Genomic DNA, 17,006 nt, shown 5'->3' with positions numbered 1-17,006 from the left:
TCCGGCTACGCCATTAATTGGGCGAAATCGGTGCTTTTCGTTCTCCATGGCCCTACTCCTAGGCTACCCAGAGGGTGCAATATCAAGGTGACAAGGGAGGGTTTCCACTATCTTGGGATATTCATCACTCCGGACCCCAAAAAATGTTATGACAAAAATCTTGTAGTCCCCCTACATAGATTCGAAGAGGATGTTAAACACTGGAGGTCACTGCCACTATCATTACTAGGTCGGGCAGCCCTATTTAAAATGTTAGCACTACCACGGTTCCTCTACCTACTCCAAAACTACCCATATTTGGTCTCTGACTCATAGTTTAACAGCGTGGATGCGGAGATTTGTACACTGCTGTGGGATGGTGGGTCACTGAGAATTGCCCTAGCCAAATTAATGAAGGGGTGGTATTACGGGGGCATTGCACTTCCTGATCTATGCCTCTATTATTGAGCATCACAGTTGGTGGCGATCAATCACTGGCTGTACAGTCCTCCAACAAACCCGGCATACCAACTAGAGCGGTATCAGACTGGACGGGAGGGATATCTGGGAGCCCTATACACTAGACCCCGCAAGGTGAGATACCTAGGTCCAATGGCCCACACAACCTCCATTTGGCATTCAGCTACCAAACGCTTGGGCTGGAAGGGAAAATTGACAAAAGCAATGTCTTTATGGTCCTCTCAGCAGCTCGGTCTACTATGCTACCAAGCGGGGTTTGACAGGTGGGACACAATAGGAATCTCCACTATTGGAGATCTCATACAAAAGGGGAAGATACTTGCCCTTAAAGATTTACAGGTTAAGAATGCACCTAAGGAGGTTCTTCGATATTTACAAATTCGCCACGCGCTTACTACAGCCCCCACAGATTTAACAACCATACCGGACACGTCCCCCCTGGAGGACCGACTCTTGTCAGAACCCCTCCTGACCAAGGCCATTTCCCTTACATACCGTAAGCTATGCAATAATCTGCCAGACCCCTTCCTCACTCTTCGGGATAAATGGCAGGAAGACTTGGGAAACATCGAGGATGAGGACTGGCAAACCGCTCTGATGTTCCCGAGAGAGGCAACTATAAACCACCGCTTTCGACTTATCCAACTGAAGGTTCTACATCGGACATACCTCACAGGGGTAACCCTGGCTAAGATAAGGACGAGACAGAATGCACTTTGCCTGCGCGGCTGTAACCAGATAGCCACATTCTATCATATATTATGGGACTGCCCCTTGATTCGTCACATATGGGACAGGGCTCCAGCCAAACTGCAAGACGTGCTGGGGAAACAACTCGCTTTGGCACCCTCATTAGGAATTCTGAACATCTGGGAGGCCACCGATCTCACGGACACAGAACAGCAGTTCACTACAATGGGGTACACGTTGGTTAAAAGAGCCATTGCAATGAAATGGGGGGCTGCGGATCGGCCTTTACTTATAGGATGGGTGGCGGAAATGGACAGATGCATGGTAGCCGAAAAGTAGGTCTACAAATCTAGAGGCTGTCCCAAAGAATGGGACAAAAAATGGGGTGCCTGGAATGCTTATCGGGAGGAACTGTGCATCTCGCCGACAGTGCAACTAGAAATGTCGAAGGGACAACCCACTGAACTGTAATGTCTGACTCTATTATTGTACATAATAATGCTAAATTCCAACTATGTAAAAGAAGGTATATTGCTGTGAATGTGCAAGTGACAACTGTTACATTATCAATAAAATCATTCATTAAAAAAAAAAAAAAAAAAAATGTAGGAGTCAAACTTCTATTTCAGGAGCTTAAGAATATGCCACACAGATGTTTCACACTGCAGCCAGGGAGTATTTGGCTGTCTGCAAAGAATATCGAGTATGGTTTTAAAGTATGTCACATAAATGTTTTATTCACTCACAGAGGTGGGCAAAAGGCAAGCCCGTCTGCGTCCGTCCGGGACCAAGGGCCAAACATCATGGCAAAATCTTAGCATATTCCCCAAATGTTCTCAAAATGCGGTCACCTAATAATCATCATTTAGAGGCCCCTCACTGGCAAAAACACGACAAGGTGGGGATACTAAAGGTTGGTCAGCTAGATAATTCACAAATAGACAGTCTGCAGCCACCTAAAGCCACCATAGGAAAAGGTGCGTAGGCAAAGCCATCATCTATAGAAAAATACATAACCCTTATCCATCTCAATACAAGATCGCAGGTCAAACACCAGCTGGATATGTTTTATCTCCTACGCACTGAATTCCCAGATATACTGTTTCTTACAGACTCTTGGTTAACAGAGGACTCTACGTCGCATATTTTAGCAGAGCACTACTACATACTTAATGTCAATAGACTTCCCAGGAAAAAAAGGTAAAGGGGTGGCTGCAGTCATCAGAAAGCACCTATCTTTTACCAAACCTACTCCCTACCATTCCTGATGGTAGAGAACATAATATTCAAATTAGATTGACCCATCTCTCCCCTAATTTGCGTTCTCTTGTAAAGATCTTTGGGGCATATGCCTCAATTCCCTCAACTTCTAGCAGAACAGTTATCTGCCCTAGCTATTGATTATGCTAAAATAAAACTCCTTGGAGATTTTACCCTTTGGCTGAATGAGGATAATGGATGCTCTAGCTCCCTAAACTGCTCCCATTTCCTACACAGTACGAATTTTGACGAACAGGTACTTACAGCTAGACACATTAAAGGCCATGCCATAGATCAGGGCTTGTCACTGTCAGTCAGTCAAATTTCCTTTATTGCATAATTAATTAAAATCATTACAATGTATGTACAAAAGGTTGAATATAAATCAATCAATCAATCAGTGACACTTGTAAAGCGCGCTACATACCCGTAGGGTCTCAAGGCGCTGGGGGGGGGGAGGGGGGGGGGTGCCGCTACTGCTCGAACAGCCAGGTCTTCAGCTTCTTCCTGAAGGAGAGGTGGTCTTGGGTCAGGCGCAGGTCGGTCGGAAGGGAGTTCCAGGTCTTGGCGGCCAGGTAGGAGAAGGACCTTCCTCCTGTAGTCGCTCTTCGGATGCGGGGGACGGCGGCGAGGGCGTGGTTGGCTGATCGGAGGTGGCGTTTGGGAGCGTGGAAGTTGACTCGGCTGTTGAGGTAGCTCGGGCCTTGGTCGTGTAGGGCTTTGTGTGCGTGGGTGAGGAGGCGGAAGGTGATTCTTTTGTTGACGGGGAGCCAGTGAAGGTCTCTCAGATGTCCGGAGATGTGGCTGGTTCGTGGGATGTCGAGGATGAGTCAGGCTGAGGCGTTCTGGATCCGCTGGAGTCTCTTCTGGAGCTTGGCGGTGGTACCGGCGTAGAGGGCGTTGCCGTAGTCCAGTCGGCTGGTGACGAGGGCCTGGGTGACGGTCTTCCTGGTCTCGGTGGGGATCCACCAGAAGATCTTCCGTAGCATGCGTAGGATGTTGAAGCACGCCGAGGAGACGTTGTTGACTTGCCTGGTCATGGAGAGGGAGGAGTCCAGGAGGAAGCCCAGGTTGCGTGCATGGTCTGTCGGTTTGGGTGCGGTGCCCAGGGCGGGAGGCCACCAGGAGTCGTCCCAGGCGGAGGGTGAGGAGCCCAGGATGAGGACCTCCGTCTTGTCCGAGTTCAGTTTCAGGCGGCTGGTCGTCATCCACTCGGCTACCTCTTTCATCCCTTCGTGCAGGTTGGATCTGGCGGCGGCGGGGTCGTTGGTCAGGGAGAGGATCAGTTGGGTGTCGTCGGCGTAGGAGATTATGCTGAGGTTGTGTTTGCGTACGATGGCCGCGAGGGGGCTCATGTAGACGTTGAAGAGGGTGGGGCTCAGAGATGATCCTTGAGGGACGCCGCAGGTGACTTCGGAGGCCTCTGACTTGTACGGTGGTAGGCGGACTCTCTGTGTTCTTCCGTCGAGGAAGGAGATGATCCAGTCCAGCGCCTTGTCCTGGATTCCGATGTTGCTGAGGCGCCGAACTAGGGTGCGGTGGCAGACCGTGTCGAATGCCGCAGAGAGGTCTAGGAGGATGAGGGCCGCTGTTTCTCCATTGTCCATCAGGGCTCGGATGTCATCGGTGGCGGCGATGAGGGCGGTCTCGGTACTGTGATTGGCTCGGAAGCCGGACTGTGAGGGGTCGAGGGATCCGTTTGTCTCGAGCAAGGCGGCCATCTGCTTGTTGACGGTCTTCTCGATGACTTTGGCTGGAAACGGGAGGAGCGAGATGGGGCGGTAATTCTTGAGGTCGGTGGGGTCCGCTGTAGGTTTCTTTAGTAGGGCGCTGAGTTTGGCGTGCTTCCAGCTCTCAGGGAAGATGGTGGTGTCGAAGGAAGTGTTGATGATGTCTCGCAGGTGGGGTGCGATGACAGCGTCGGCCTTGTTGAAGACGTGGTGAGGGCAGGGGTCGGTCGGTGATCCGGAGTGGATGGAGTTCATCGTGCGGATGGTGTCTTCGGTGCTGATCGGGGTCCAGGCGTGGAGGGTGGTGGTGGGGGGTGGTTGTTCGGTCATGGTGTGCGTTGGTTGGTTGTTGAAGCTGTTATGTATGTCCGCGATCTTGTTGTGGAAGTATGAAGCGAGGGAGTTGCAGAGGTCTTGCGATGGGGTGATGTCGTTGTTTCCTGCGCTGGGGTTGGAAAGCTCTTTCACGATGTTGAAGAGTTCCTTGCAGTTGTGTGCGTTGTTGTCCAACCGGTCTTTGAATGCTGTTTTCTTGGCGGCGCGGATCAGCTGGTGGTGTTTCCGGGTGGCAAGTTTGAAGGAGGTCCTGTTGTCTGGTGTCGGTTCCCTTCTCCAGACTTTCTCGAGGGCTCGGCAGTTCTTCTTGGAGCTCTTGAGTTCGTCGGTGAACCATGGGGCCTTCTTGCTGCCGGGTCTGCTAGGCGGGGTCCTCAGTGGGGCGAGTTCGTCCGCGCAGTTGCTGATCCACTTTGTGAGGTTGTCGGCGGCTTGGCTGGGGTTCGCTGAGCTGGCAGGAGGGTGCTGGTTCAGGGAGGTGGCGAGCTGGTCTGCTGTGATCTTGTTCCAGCTTCTGCGGGCTGCCTGTTGCTGGTGTTGGTGGGTCGTCGTTCTCTTGAAGGTGAAGTGGACGCAGCTGTGGTCCGTCCATTGAAGCTCTGTGGCGTGGCTGAAGTCTATGTCTGTGCTGGATGAGAAGACTGCGTCGAGTGTGTGTCCGGCGAGGTGGGTGGGGGTGGACACCAATTGCTTGAGTCCCAGGTTGGCGAGGTTGTCGAGCAGGGTGCTGGTGTTGCGGTCGTTGTTGTTCTCCAGATGGAAGTTGAGGTCTCCCAGGAGGATGTAGTCGGCGGAGGGGAGGGCATGCGGGCTGACGAAGTCGGCGATGTCCTCGCTGAATTGTGTGCGTGGTCCAGGGGGTCGGTAGATCAGGGTGCCTCTGAGGGTGGTGTTCGGGTTGGTGTGGATCTGGAAATGCAGGTGTTCGGCGCTGGTCAGGGTGTTGTCGGTGCTGGTCGTGAGACGGATGGTGTTCCTGTGGATGATGGCGATGCCTCCTCCCATCTGGTTGGCGTTTCGGTCCCTCCGGACGACCTTGTAGCCCTCTGGGATAGCGATGGCGATGTCGGGAGCTGAAGAGGCGTTCATCCAGGTCTCCGTGAGGAAGGCGACGTCAGGTTCCAGAGTTCGATGGCGTGTCTGTGGATGGAGCGGGTGTTGAGCAGGATGCACTTGAGGTGGGTGCTGCTGGTGTTCGACTTGGTGGGTGCTGGTGCGAGGCTGGTCCGGATGCAGGTGAACTTGCAGGCGTGGCAGCTGAAAGGTCCGTGGGTACGTCGTGGAGTGGCTTGATGGCCAGATTTTATCAGGAAAGACAGAAGACTGTAAACGTTGTTGTCCCGGGCAAAAGTAGGTTCAAGGATATAGCACATGCTAGACCACATTTAAATAGATGCCAGAAAAATTGCAAGTTTGTGGACAGTGCCAAGGCTAAACCAGATCATTGGTGTGCAAAAGTAGCATGGCTGTGCAAATAGTACATGTACTGCATATTGTCTTAGACGCAAGTGTAGATAAAATCAATTTTAAATAAGTGCCATGAAGGTTTGGGAGTCATGGATAATACCTGAGGGTAGATATCCTCTCAGTTCTTGCAAAGTAGTTTAAGTGTGTAAAATAGTGCTTAAAGTGCATGCAATCTGGAAGCAATAACAGATCTATCCAAACGGATATTTAAAACCTATCATACAAAACTTTAAAATTCAGTTGTTTTGGGGGATCTTAGTTAGAGCTGTGATCAGTTTTGTTAATGTCTTTAAATAATACTTGTAACAGGCTGATCTATTTGCCGAATGTTGCCAAGTGACCCAGCTCCACTATGTCTAAAACCAAATTTGTAGCCTCTTTGTAGGTTTGTGTCCCTTGTGCGAGGAACAAGGGTTTTAGCAAGGTGCGGTGGGCATTCAACAGTGCAGAGCAGCAGCACAAAATGTGGTTAAGCGTTTCCCTTTCATATCCGCAGTGTCGACATTTGACTATCATGGAAAGGTAGTGACATTTTGGGTTAATCTCTTTAGTCTGTAGGCACATCTACCTTGCCGCCATAATTTCTTTTAAACATGTTTTTCCAATCGAGTGCTGGAGATCTCAGATAAGGCTGTTCGTGGGTTTCGTTTGATGTGGTCGCTGCTTCCAATACCGGAGTGCACTTTGACTGTAATTTGGCCAAATCAATAGCATTGACTGGTTATAATTTGTTTAAATGCTTGGAGTTGAAGTTTGTCAAGTGTTTTGGTGAGATTGTCAGAAAAGGCTTCATGGCCGTAGTTAAGTTCTGGTAAAAGGGAGGCCTGAAGAACCTGATGAATTGGTATTGTTGATGGGCTTCCTAAAATTGTATTATGTTGGCTTAATCTTGTGGTGATCAGTGCAGACTTGATTTTCAGGAGGCCCAAATGAGTGTTGGTTCCTCCCTTTGCTGACAGCCTTACACCCAGATAATTATAGGCAGTTGTCCTTTGGACTTTTAGGGGGGCCAGACTGCAGACAGTGTTTGCTTTCTTGTTTGCTCGTCCGAAACTACAACCTTTGTCTTTGTCTCGTTGTCAGTCATTTTGTTTGCTTCATTATATTTATGAATGCCCTTCAGGGCTTTTCTAAACCCATTTGCGAGTGGTCTAATAAAACTATATGGTCAACATATTGTAGTAATGTGATCTTAGATGCCCCGATGTTTGGTTTGGTGGAATCAAATTTGTGTGTTTTAAGGCCTAAAACCAGGGGCCAGGACGCACTGTTGCTTTAATCCACTGTCTGTCTGTATTTTCCCTGTAGTGACTATTTCAGATAGCTTAATCTTCACCCAAGTCAAGGTGTATAATGACATTATTGCACTCAGCAGGTTATTTGGAATGCCTCAGTTCTTTTTCAGCCACAACCTATTCTTGTACACTGAGTCAAAGGCAGAGGAGAAATCAATAAAACATGCATATAAAGGATGAAAATTGTGGCTTAGGTTTTGTTGAATTAGAACGGATATGACCACGATGTTGTCAGTAGTGGATGATTTTGCCCTAAAGCAAGCTTGACACAACAGGATCAGTTTGTTTTCTTCCACTCAGGATTCCAGATCTTTTAGGAGGAGGGAGGCATCGATATCAAGAAGCACGATAAGGTGGTAATTACCTGGATCCAATCTGTCACCCTTCTTAAATATTGGTTGTAGTATAGAGCCTCTCCAACTTTCTGGTATGGGCCTGAAGCTCCCGTTGTTCAGATTTTTGTTAAAGTGTTTGAGATTAGATTTGCTGTAAAGATTGAATCTTTGTTGCAAGCTTCAGGGTCCGTACTAAGATTGTAGTTACGCTGAGTGTTTTTGCTACATACAGTTTGTTTATATGCTGTGCCCACTGCACCTCTTCTATTGTGTTGGCACGTGGGCTTTCTTGAGACATTTTTTTTTTGGATGTAGCTCCACAACTCGGAGTGGCTGCATTTGCCTAGTAGAGAGTATATGTGTAGTCAATCTTTCTCCATTTTTTCTCGCTGAATGGACCAGACCAGTCCATTGTGTGATTTTAATAGTTCCTTCAATTTTTGTTGCAAGTCAATTTTAAGTTGTTGATGATGTGTCTTGTTAAGCAATTTCCGCGTCCTGGCGATGTTCTGCTTACTTGCTATTGCAGGACACTTTTTAAGAAGATGACTTGCCCCCGGCCTGTGGAGGAGAATTTTATGATGGTATCCCAATATTTTTGTAGGGTTTTTCCATTTTGCGCCTGTAGCAACGAGCCACTGGCAGATTTCCAAGTTTTGAATTTCTCCAGGGGTACTGAGCCCAATTTGATTTGTCAAATTATTTGTGTTTATTCGTCTCCTTTTGAGGTGTCAATTGTCTTCTGGTGGTCACTATTCACTGTTTTTAATTATAGCTCCATGCAGAGTAGGAGATGGCCACTCCCTTGAAGCAGGAGAATGTTTAAACTCACCAAGTGCTCCATGATATTGACTGTGGTGAACATGTAGTCTAGTGTGCTTAATCCTCGAAACGTTTTAGGAAATTGTATATCTTTGCTGTACTGTGTTCTAGTGTAGATTGGATAGATTTGAGAGTGTATCTGTTGAACAGGCTCCGTAACTGGTTTTCGGAGTACTCACTCGAGTGTGTTAAGGTATTGGGGCCACAGATGATGGAAGTTAAAGTCACCACAGAATTATCTCGTGGTTGGTGTGGTCACAGAGAGCACCATCTGGTAAATTGCATATCTGTGTCATATGTTTTGCCCGTTATAGGTTTATCAATAGGAGTCTTATCTTGCGATCTGTAATTTTTGTACCTTTCAATGTGATGGCTTGTATCATGACGTGCTCGGCTGGGATTTTGTTTTTTACTTTTATCTCTAGGTCAATGTTAAGGTATATAGAAAGGCCACTGGAGTGTCTTAAATTTTTTATTTTTGTGTGCAGAATGATGAATTTCATGGAAGTATGGTATGATTGTTGGCCTTAATGACCAGGTTTACTGTAGACAGAGTAAGTCGTAAGTTGCAGTCTAAGATCTTGTGAGGGGCAATCTAAGTATTCTAGGCAATCCGTCTTCGTTCCATGAAAGTAAATTTAGGTTCATATTACAGTCAGCAGGTTGTTTACTAATGCTAGGAGCAGTTTTGTGGGTAGCTAGATAGGGTGGGAGCTAACCAGCTCCTGTCCTGTTTGCTGTTTCCCTCAGCGTATCCCATGGTGACTTTTCTAATTGGGCCCCCTGTATCTACATTCTGTTGTGCTTTTGAATTGGCTATACCAACAGTCTTCAGATACGAAGTAATGAATACAACTCCCTTTTCATCTAAATTTCTTTTATCATATTCTAACTGAGGGACACTTTATTTATATATTTTGTTCATATCCACAGGCATCCCAACCCATTTTTCGTGGCTTTTCCAGATGAAGGCACTGCTGTGCCGAAACGAGTGTAGAACCAGACACTATCTGGGTTGTAGCCACTGACTGATGTTGGAATGATCTACAAATTATTTATCAGATCGAATAAGTTATGAGAATCAGTCTTTCCGCCACTTATGACGACATCAAATGTCATAGAGATCTTACAGATCGAACATCGTCAAAAATGAGAATTGGCTTTACATATGTGCATATAACCTGTTTTTCTGGATTGTTCACTGTGATGCCAGAGTGAATGTAGATATGGCTGTGGTGTGTCTGTGGACTTTTGTATTGTTCGTTTTATTCATATTTATTGTTCTGTCTCAATAAAAGTTAATTGTGTACCTGTTAAATAATTTTTGTTCCTTGTCCCTCTATATGATGGTAATGAATCGCTGATACGTTTATAATTAGGGTTGAGTAGCCCTAGGAATTTGCATTTTCATTTTCGTTAAGTGGTTGCAATTCTGAGCATTTGCTGAATTTGGCGAATTCAGTGGTAACTGGCCGTATAGGAGCGAATTGAGCATACAGCATAAAAGGTGATGTTGATGAACTTTGCGCACTGGGGGAACCTGTTCCATGATCAACTGTAGGGAGTCCAAGAGCCAAAATAGCTGGAAGTTGGGTTGTTTCCTAGGGTTTTTCATTCCTGTTCATCTTGCCTTAAAAGGCACATTATTAGCCTCACTAACTTTAAGGCCTTGTTTCTTAGAGTGGTGGTTGTTCATTTGATCTTTGGTAAGCCTGAGTGGAATTTGCGGAGTTCCGCTAGGGCTACAAGACTACAGGGGCAAGTGGGGCACATTCACCCACCACCCGCTAGGCGGAACTCCGCGAAGTGACAAAAAAACTCTGCCGCACTACGCGGAGTTCCGCAAGCAGCAGAGTGCGTTAGGGTCATGCCATTCGTGGTGAGTTTGAGTGTGGGGTGTTTTTCTCATGCTGTAAAATCATCGGGAACTGCACCATGCGCAGTGCAAGTGGGCACAGCTTCCTTTCTGCTGCTTGTGTAGATTTTCTACTCGAGCTGCAGCTTTCTCAATGCAAATGGAAGGTTTCTCAAAGTGCATGGTCGCGACCACTCACATTGAGAAATCCGACCACTCGCATTGAGAAATCTCGCCGGGAGGTTGATTTTCCTTGCTTGCGCACGCCAGCTAGACGTTGGTGAGCATGAGCAAGAAAATGTTTCGCCAGGAGGTGGATTTTCCTTGTTCGCGCTCACCAACTTGACTTGAGCACCACATATATTTCCTTCTGAGTTTGATGTAAAGTTGAATTCAGAAAGGATACTGATAGACTTTCAGAGGAAAATTCAATTATGAAAGTAGCTGCTTTTAGAACCTTCAGGTTGTATGAGGTCACATTGTTTTTTGATTAGTCTTAGCATGATGCTTGGGTGATGTATCTATCTCTTCAGTCTTTTTTAGTGGATCTCCTGTAAAAATGGGGATTTGTGCTGGGATACATTAGACGGATAGGATGGTGGTATTTTTTTACTTTCTTGCCAGTTGTGGCTTACCTGCAGCTTTGTCTGTAGCTTGGGCCAGGTGTGTATATTGCCTTTGAGCCGCTGAGGGGGCTTAATGGTAATGTCTCCTGGTTGATTATGGGCCTTGCTTCCATTTTGACTGGATGCACTTGCGGTGCTTGCAAAATAGGAATCATCGCAAGCTAGGCTGGACATTGGTCCAGCAAGATTTGAGTGTAGGAGCTGTGAGGGCCCGGGGATCAATTTTGCAGATGTAGTGCCGAGTTGAGTGTATGACGTGGGGGTGAATATGTTTCCTGTTGATTATTGCTTTCGCAAGAGGCTGATGAAATATTCTGTGGGACAATTTCCACCCCAAAAGGAATGAAGTTTGTAGTCTGTTTGAGCTTTTAATTGGGCTCCTTCTATGCCTCTGCGCACACCAGTGCTCAAAACTGGGGCTGAGTACTGTTGGTGACATCCAAGAGGGGTTCAGTAGGGTCACATTGGTCGAAAGATGTGGCTATATTAGACCCTGTGGCCTCAGCAAAAAGGGCTCCTTAATAATAATTCCTTTGGTTAAATTGGTGATGAGGCTTGCTGTGCTGGTTGGGCCGGAACTTTCTTGTTTTGAGCTATGGTAGAGTGATGGCAGGTGATTTTTAATGGCCCTTAAGCTGCTGAGTTTGTAGATTTGTGTCCGGGCTTCAGGTTAATGGGTCTCAAGACTACAGGACTACAAGACTACAGGGGAGAGTGGAGCACACTGACCCACCAGCCGCAAGGCGCACCCAGCTCTAGTGTGGCTGCTTCTGCTTGGGCGGGGCAAACACTTTGCAGCAACCTACTATGACTGCCACACTAGTCCCCTGGTGCAAGGCTTGGCTCGACGGAGAAAGCCTGCAGGAGAGCCGCAGAGGTTGTTATGGCTGTTTTTAGGCTGTTTCAGGTGGCGGAGCAGCACCATCTGTATAGAGATGTTGGGGCAGTGAGTCAGGTGTGGGGATCGCCACAGAGAAGCATATGAGAGAGACTTTAGGTTAGGTGTGTGAATCTGCCCCTGCCCTCGGCATTCCGCCACACTCCTCTGCTCAGCCATGGCCTCTCCTCTTCCGCACCTTACCCACCGCTGCCCACCACTCCAGGCCACCGCCGCCTTGTCACCTCCTTGCAGCTCCGTGCCTCCACACTGCTGTGCCGAGTCATCCAAAACAGCCTGGTCACGGAAGGTAACCATTATTAACTGCAAGGTTTCCCCATGCACCTGGTTGGACTATGATCTGATAAGATTCAATATGGCTGACATTACTGCCAGGAACCCCCCTGCTGGAGTTGGCACATGCTCTAGGAATTGGACCCCTGTTAACTTAGACAATTTGTGTGACTTTAGCAGCAAGACCAAAACGAAAAATCCTACATTTAGCGAAAACACAGATAATCAGGAAAAGCCTATAACCTTTTGGCTCAGGGAAGCTAATAACATACATGCCTGAGAAAGAAAACAAAACCTTTCGTTGCCATGAAGCATCAAAATGCTACACAGGGGAACTAAAAAACAGTCAAACTTGATCTACGCCAGTCTGAGCGAAAATGGCAGAAAACATTCACTCCAGAGAATAAGGACATTTTCATTGTACAACCTAAGAGCTTACAAGAAATTCATTTGGGGGGCTAAGTCTACCTATTTCTCAAATAAAATCATGGATTCTGTTAATAAAACTAAAGAAATATTTTATACTGTAAGAGAACTTTCTAGTCCTGATCGCTCATCTATTGTGCGACGACCTGAGTTCTTTTATCATTGACAAAATACGGTTGATTAAAGACAGTATTCCTCACAGTCCCTTAACCAGCATTACTTTCTTGGAAGATGTGAATCCTCTAAAATGTTCTGCTTCTCCAGCCATCACTGAAGATGACCTGTTGAAACTGATGACTAAGGTCAAATCCAGTTCTCCAGAAGTCCTCTGCACCGCATGGATCCTAAAATAAATGTTTTCACTCTTCCCCAAGCTTGTGATCTCTCTGCTTAACTTACCTCTATGTCAGGAAATTGTCCCCCATACCTTCAAGGAGGCTGTAGTTATTCCACTACAAAAAAATGCTGGGAAGATCCCACAATTCTGAGAAACTACCAACCCATCTCACTCCTCCCTTAATTAGGCAAATTACTGGAGGCACACATTGCCTAACTTCCAAGCACGTTCTTAGAGGACTCCTCCTTTCTTGATTCCCACCAGGCGGGGGTTTCGCCCTGTCTATTCACCAGTAACAGTTATTCTCTCCGTAATTGACAATATCAAAGAAAAAGGAGGGACCTAGGCATTGGTCTTGTTAGACCTATTGGCGGCCTTTGACACAGTAGATCATGACATCTTAATCGAATGTGTCAGGGGCACAGGGGTGCAGGGATCTGCAATAGACTGGATAAAGTCCTTCTTTCCTGACCGTTCACAATCAGTACATCTCACTACTTTTTCCTCGTCAAGGGTCCTCTTTGTCTCCCTATCTTTTCAACATCTACATCCATCCACCGGTCCACACCTTACAGGGACAAGGGGTGAAGATATGTAATTATGTTGATGATATGGAGCTGCTTTAAAACATCCATGACCCAACAGAATCTGGAAAATTCTTCTGAAGCACCATGTTGTACATCCATGATTGGATGAACCTTCATCAGATAAAGTTAAATTCAGATAAGACGGAAATTATGATGGCTAAAAACAAATTGCATAGCTGGAACCCTTCCATTTGGGAAGTGGAGATGGATGCTCCTCCCTCCCCCCAAAAAGCGATGAAAAGCCTTGAGGTCATCACAGATGAAGATCTATCTATGAAGCCTCAGATAAGTGCAGTAATTTCATCTCATTTTTTTTTAGCTCCAGAAGATAAAAAAAATCCAGAAATATTTCACTCTTGAGGCTATTGCTCAGGTCATAATCACCTTGGACATGTCCCGCATCGGCTATGTAAACTTTTTCTATCTAGGACTTCCTAAGAGTCAGAGTCATAAGCAGCAGCTGGTTCAAAACCAGGCTGCCAGGCTGGCCTGGTGGCAGTCTAAATACTGTCGTACCAAACCTCTGATGGCAAAATTACACTGGCCAGAATCTGAAAATATAGGCCCAAAATTAACCTTAGATCAGGTCATCAAAATCTACTTGTGGTCCTCAAGTACGACAAAATGAGACTGGGAGGCACAAGGTTTGCCATGACTACCCCAAATATATGGAATTCTCTTCCCCCATACATTAGAGCCATAACTCCCTCTACAAGCTTTAGGACCTTGCTAAAAACATTGCTTTTTAGACAGGCCCATAGATAACCTCTGAGTCCCTTGCCTCTTCTGCCCAACACCATGAAACCTTTTTGGTGTATGCACGCTCTAGAAATCCATAGTAACATAACATAACTCATGATAATACATTGGTTTTTTTTATATCCTCCTTTGATGAATTTTGAGGAATGGGCTCTTTTAGGCTTCCTATGGAAGGCCTTATGTTAACTTTAGGCTTCTTTTTAAGGGAGCTTATGCTTGCTCATTATTTCAAACCTGACAACACAGTAGCAGTCGATAAGCAGCAGCAAATTGGGAATGCAGTCAGATAGATGGTATCTGGGCCCCAGAGAGAGCGACACCTACAGTAGGCAGTTGGTTCTTGGCGGCACAATGCTTTGGGACACTTGCTGGAGGCAAACTATGGGAGACAGCGACCTCGGACGGGGGCCACAATGTCAGGCACTGTCGTCCTCAGGAGGGCTCAGACAATCTCAGCTCCCAGCTTAGTTTTCCCACCACCCCTTTGACACCACATGCTCTGGAGTGCGCAACCTAGCACAGGTCCCCTGGTTGCAAGCACAGGTCCCGCAGACCCTGAAAGCTTTCCTCACATTCCTCACATCTTGGCTCCTTTGGTGGCTGCTGATCTTTACAAGCACACCCCTCTTCACAGTGCGATGATGGTGTATGTCAGGCAATCATTGACCCAACTGACAATCACTTCCACCCATTTCCGCCACACCCGGTGCAGTCCATATGATCTTGCGTAAACGCGGAGATCCTTTGTGTCCCTGGGGTTTCGTGGACAGAAGGCCAGTTAACTAGCTCTTGAAAGTACTTAGGGAACCGGGCGACAACAGTTGGCACTTAGCTGTCGGCCAGCATCGTCCTGGCAAAATCCACCAACTGATAGAGAGTGACCTTCAAGCTGCTAACTCACGCCTACAAATCCCTCCACTGGATCCCAATTCCTCAATGATAGACTCTCCTTACACACACCCAAGAGAAAACCTCCACTCCCTGACCTTGCCCTAGCCCAAATCCCACACATCCGCAGAGCCAAAACGGGACAAAGAGCCTTCTCCTACATTGTGGCCAAGATCTGGAACAAACTCCCCACTCAGCACCAGACAAACCCCCACACTGCAAACATTAAGGAACAACCTCAGGACCAGGCTCTTTGGATGCGATGGAGCTGCTCAAACACCCCTCCCCCCAGAGCCTTGAGACCCTCATGGGTGAGTAGTGCGCTTCACAAATCCCTGATTGATTGATTGATAGTCCCCTTCCTGGAGCACGACCAGCGCCACGCCACCACAAGTCTGTGGATAATCCAGTTGCAGTCCCTCCTGCCCTAATGATTCCTCATGTCAATATCCCAGCATCAAACCAGAGTAGTATGGTACCAAATCCAAAAGTGTCTCTACTTTTGGTGTAGTTATACTCACATTGGTCTTTGAAGATCTGATCAGTTCAAAAGACCACCTTTGAAATGCACAGGCCCTCTGTAAATTTTGCCCAGTCTGCCATCCTACCCCAGGAGGTTTGATCACTATCTGTGCTTGAGCCTAGACCCCGCCCCTTGGAGTGCAGGTGCCAATTCCACCCCCACGTAACCGTCCCAAAAAGGCCGCTCAGAATTGGAGGTCTGCAGTTTCCCTTGAGCCCCTAGTTTATGACCTTCTATCAGGAAAACACATATGTAGCTGTCCCCCTAGCACCCAGATGTGAATTGGAGACAGGCTGACAGGCATACATAGTTGTTGGACTTGGCCCTTTTTGGCTAAAGTTCCCTAAACTTTTTGCTTTCTCCCTAGACCTTTTTCCTGACATGGTGTTGCCAACTTAGATGCTTTGGGAACTTTGCCACTGCTGATCAGTGTCAAAGTGCAAGTGCTCCCTGTGTAAAGTATAATGGTAATTGGTTGTCTATGTTTGGTATGTTTGCCTTACTAGTAAAGTCCCTAGTAAAGTGCACTATGTGTGCCAGGGCTGGTAATGCAAATGCTACTAGTGGGCCTGCAGCACTAATTGTGCCACCCACACAAGTAGCCTTAAAGAGAGAACTCAGGCCTGCCACTGCAGTGCCAGCACGCAGTTTGTTAAACTGCCATGTTATCCTGACAACTGCACCCACTTGCCAGGCATTACCCTTCCCTTTCTATTCACATCAGACACCCCTATGGTAGGTCCAGGGTACCCCCTGGGCAGGGCGCAGTGTATGTAAAAGGTAGGACATGTAATGAGGTGTGTACCATGTCCTGACAGTGAAATACTCTCCATTTCGTTTTTCACTGTTGAAAGGGCATGTTGACCATAGGACAGAATGGGGAGGCTGTGTAATATGTTTCCAGCCTATCTTCCCAAAGGCTTAAGATGGAGAGGTGAAGTTTAGTGTGCCTGAACTCACAATTCAATAACACATCTTTTTGTGAAGGTGGTTTCTGCATTGTGTGTTTAGAAACCACTCTTTTTGAAGTGGTTGGGTTTTTGTGCTCTAACATTTCTGTGTGTCTCTGCCTGGTTGTGGATTGACTCTCTGGATCTGAAAGTGATAGGATCTGAGGAATGTCTTGACCCAGGGGAGAAGGTGAGGCAGCAACATGCTGACCTGCATCTGGAGTGTAGGGGGCTGGAGTAGCCCCTGGAGGTGAAGAGCCCTGGGTTGCTGCCATAAAACAATGGCTCCATCTCCTGCTGAGTGATTAAGGATCCAGACCCCCACTATCAAAGGAAGAAGGAGCCACTGGCAGGGAGACACCCAGAACTGGTTTGAACACAAATACTTCAAAGACATTTAGGGGTATAACTATGAGAGCTGAACCCCCTGAACTTTGGAATTGAACTGTTCAAGACTGTAAAGGATTGAAACTACTTCATGGTCAAGAGG

This window comes from Triturus cristatus, chromosome 1_2, assembly GCF_964204655.1.
Source record: "Triturus cristatus chromosome 1_2, aTriCri1.1, whole genome shotgun sequence".
In the NCBI taxonomy this organism is placed as follows: domain Eukaryota; kingdom Metazoa; phylum Chordata; class Amphibia; order Caudata; family Salamandridae; genus Triturus; species Triturus cristatus.
This window is presented reverse-complemented; position numbering follows the sequence as displayed.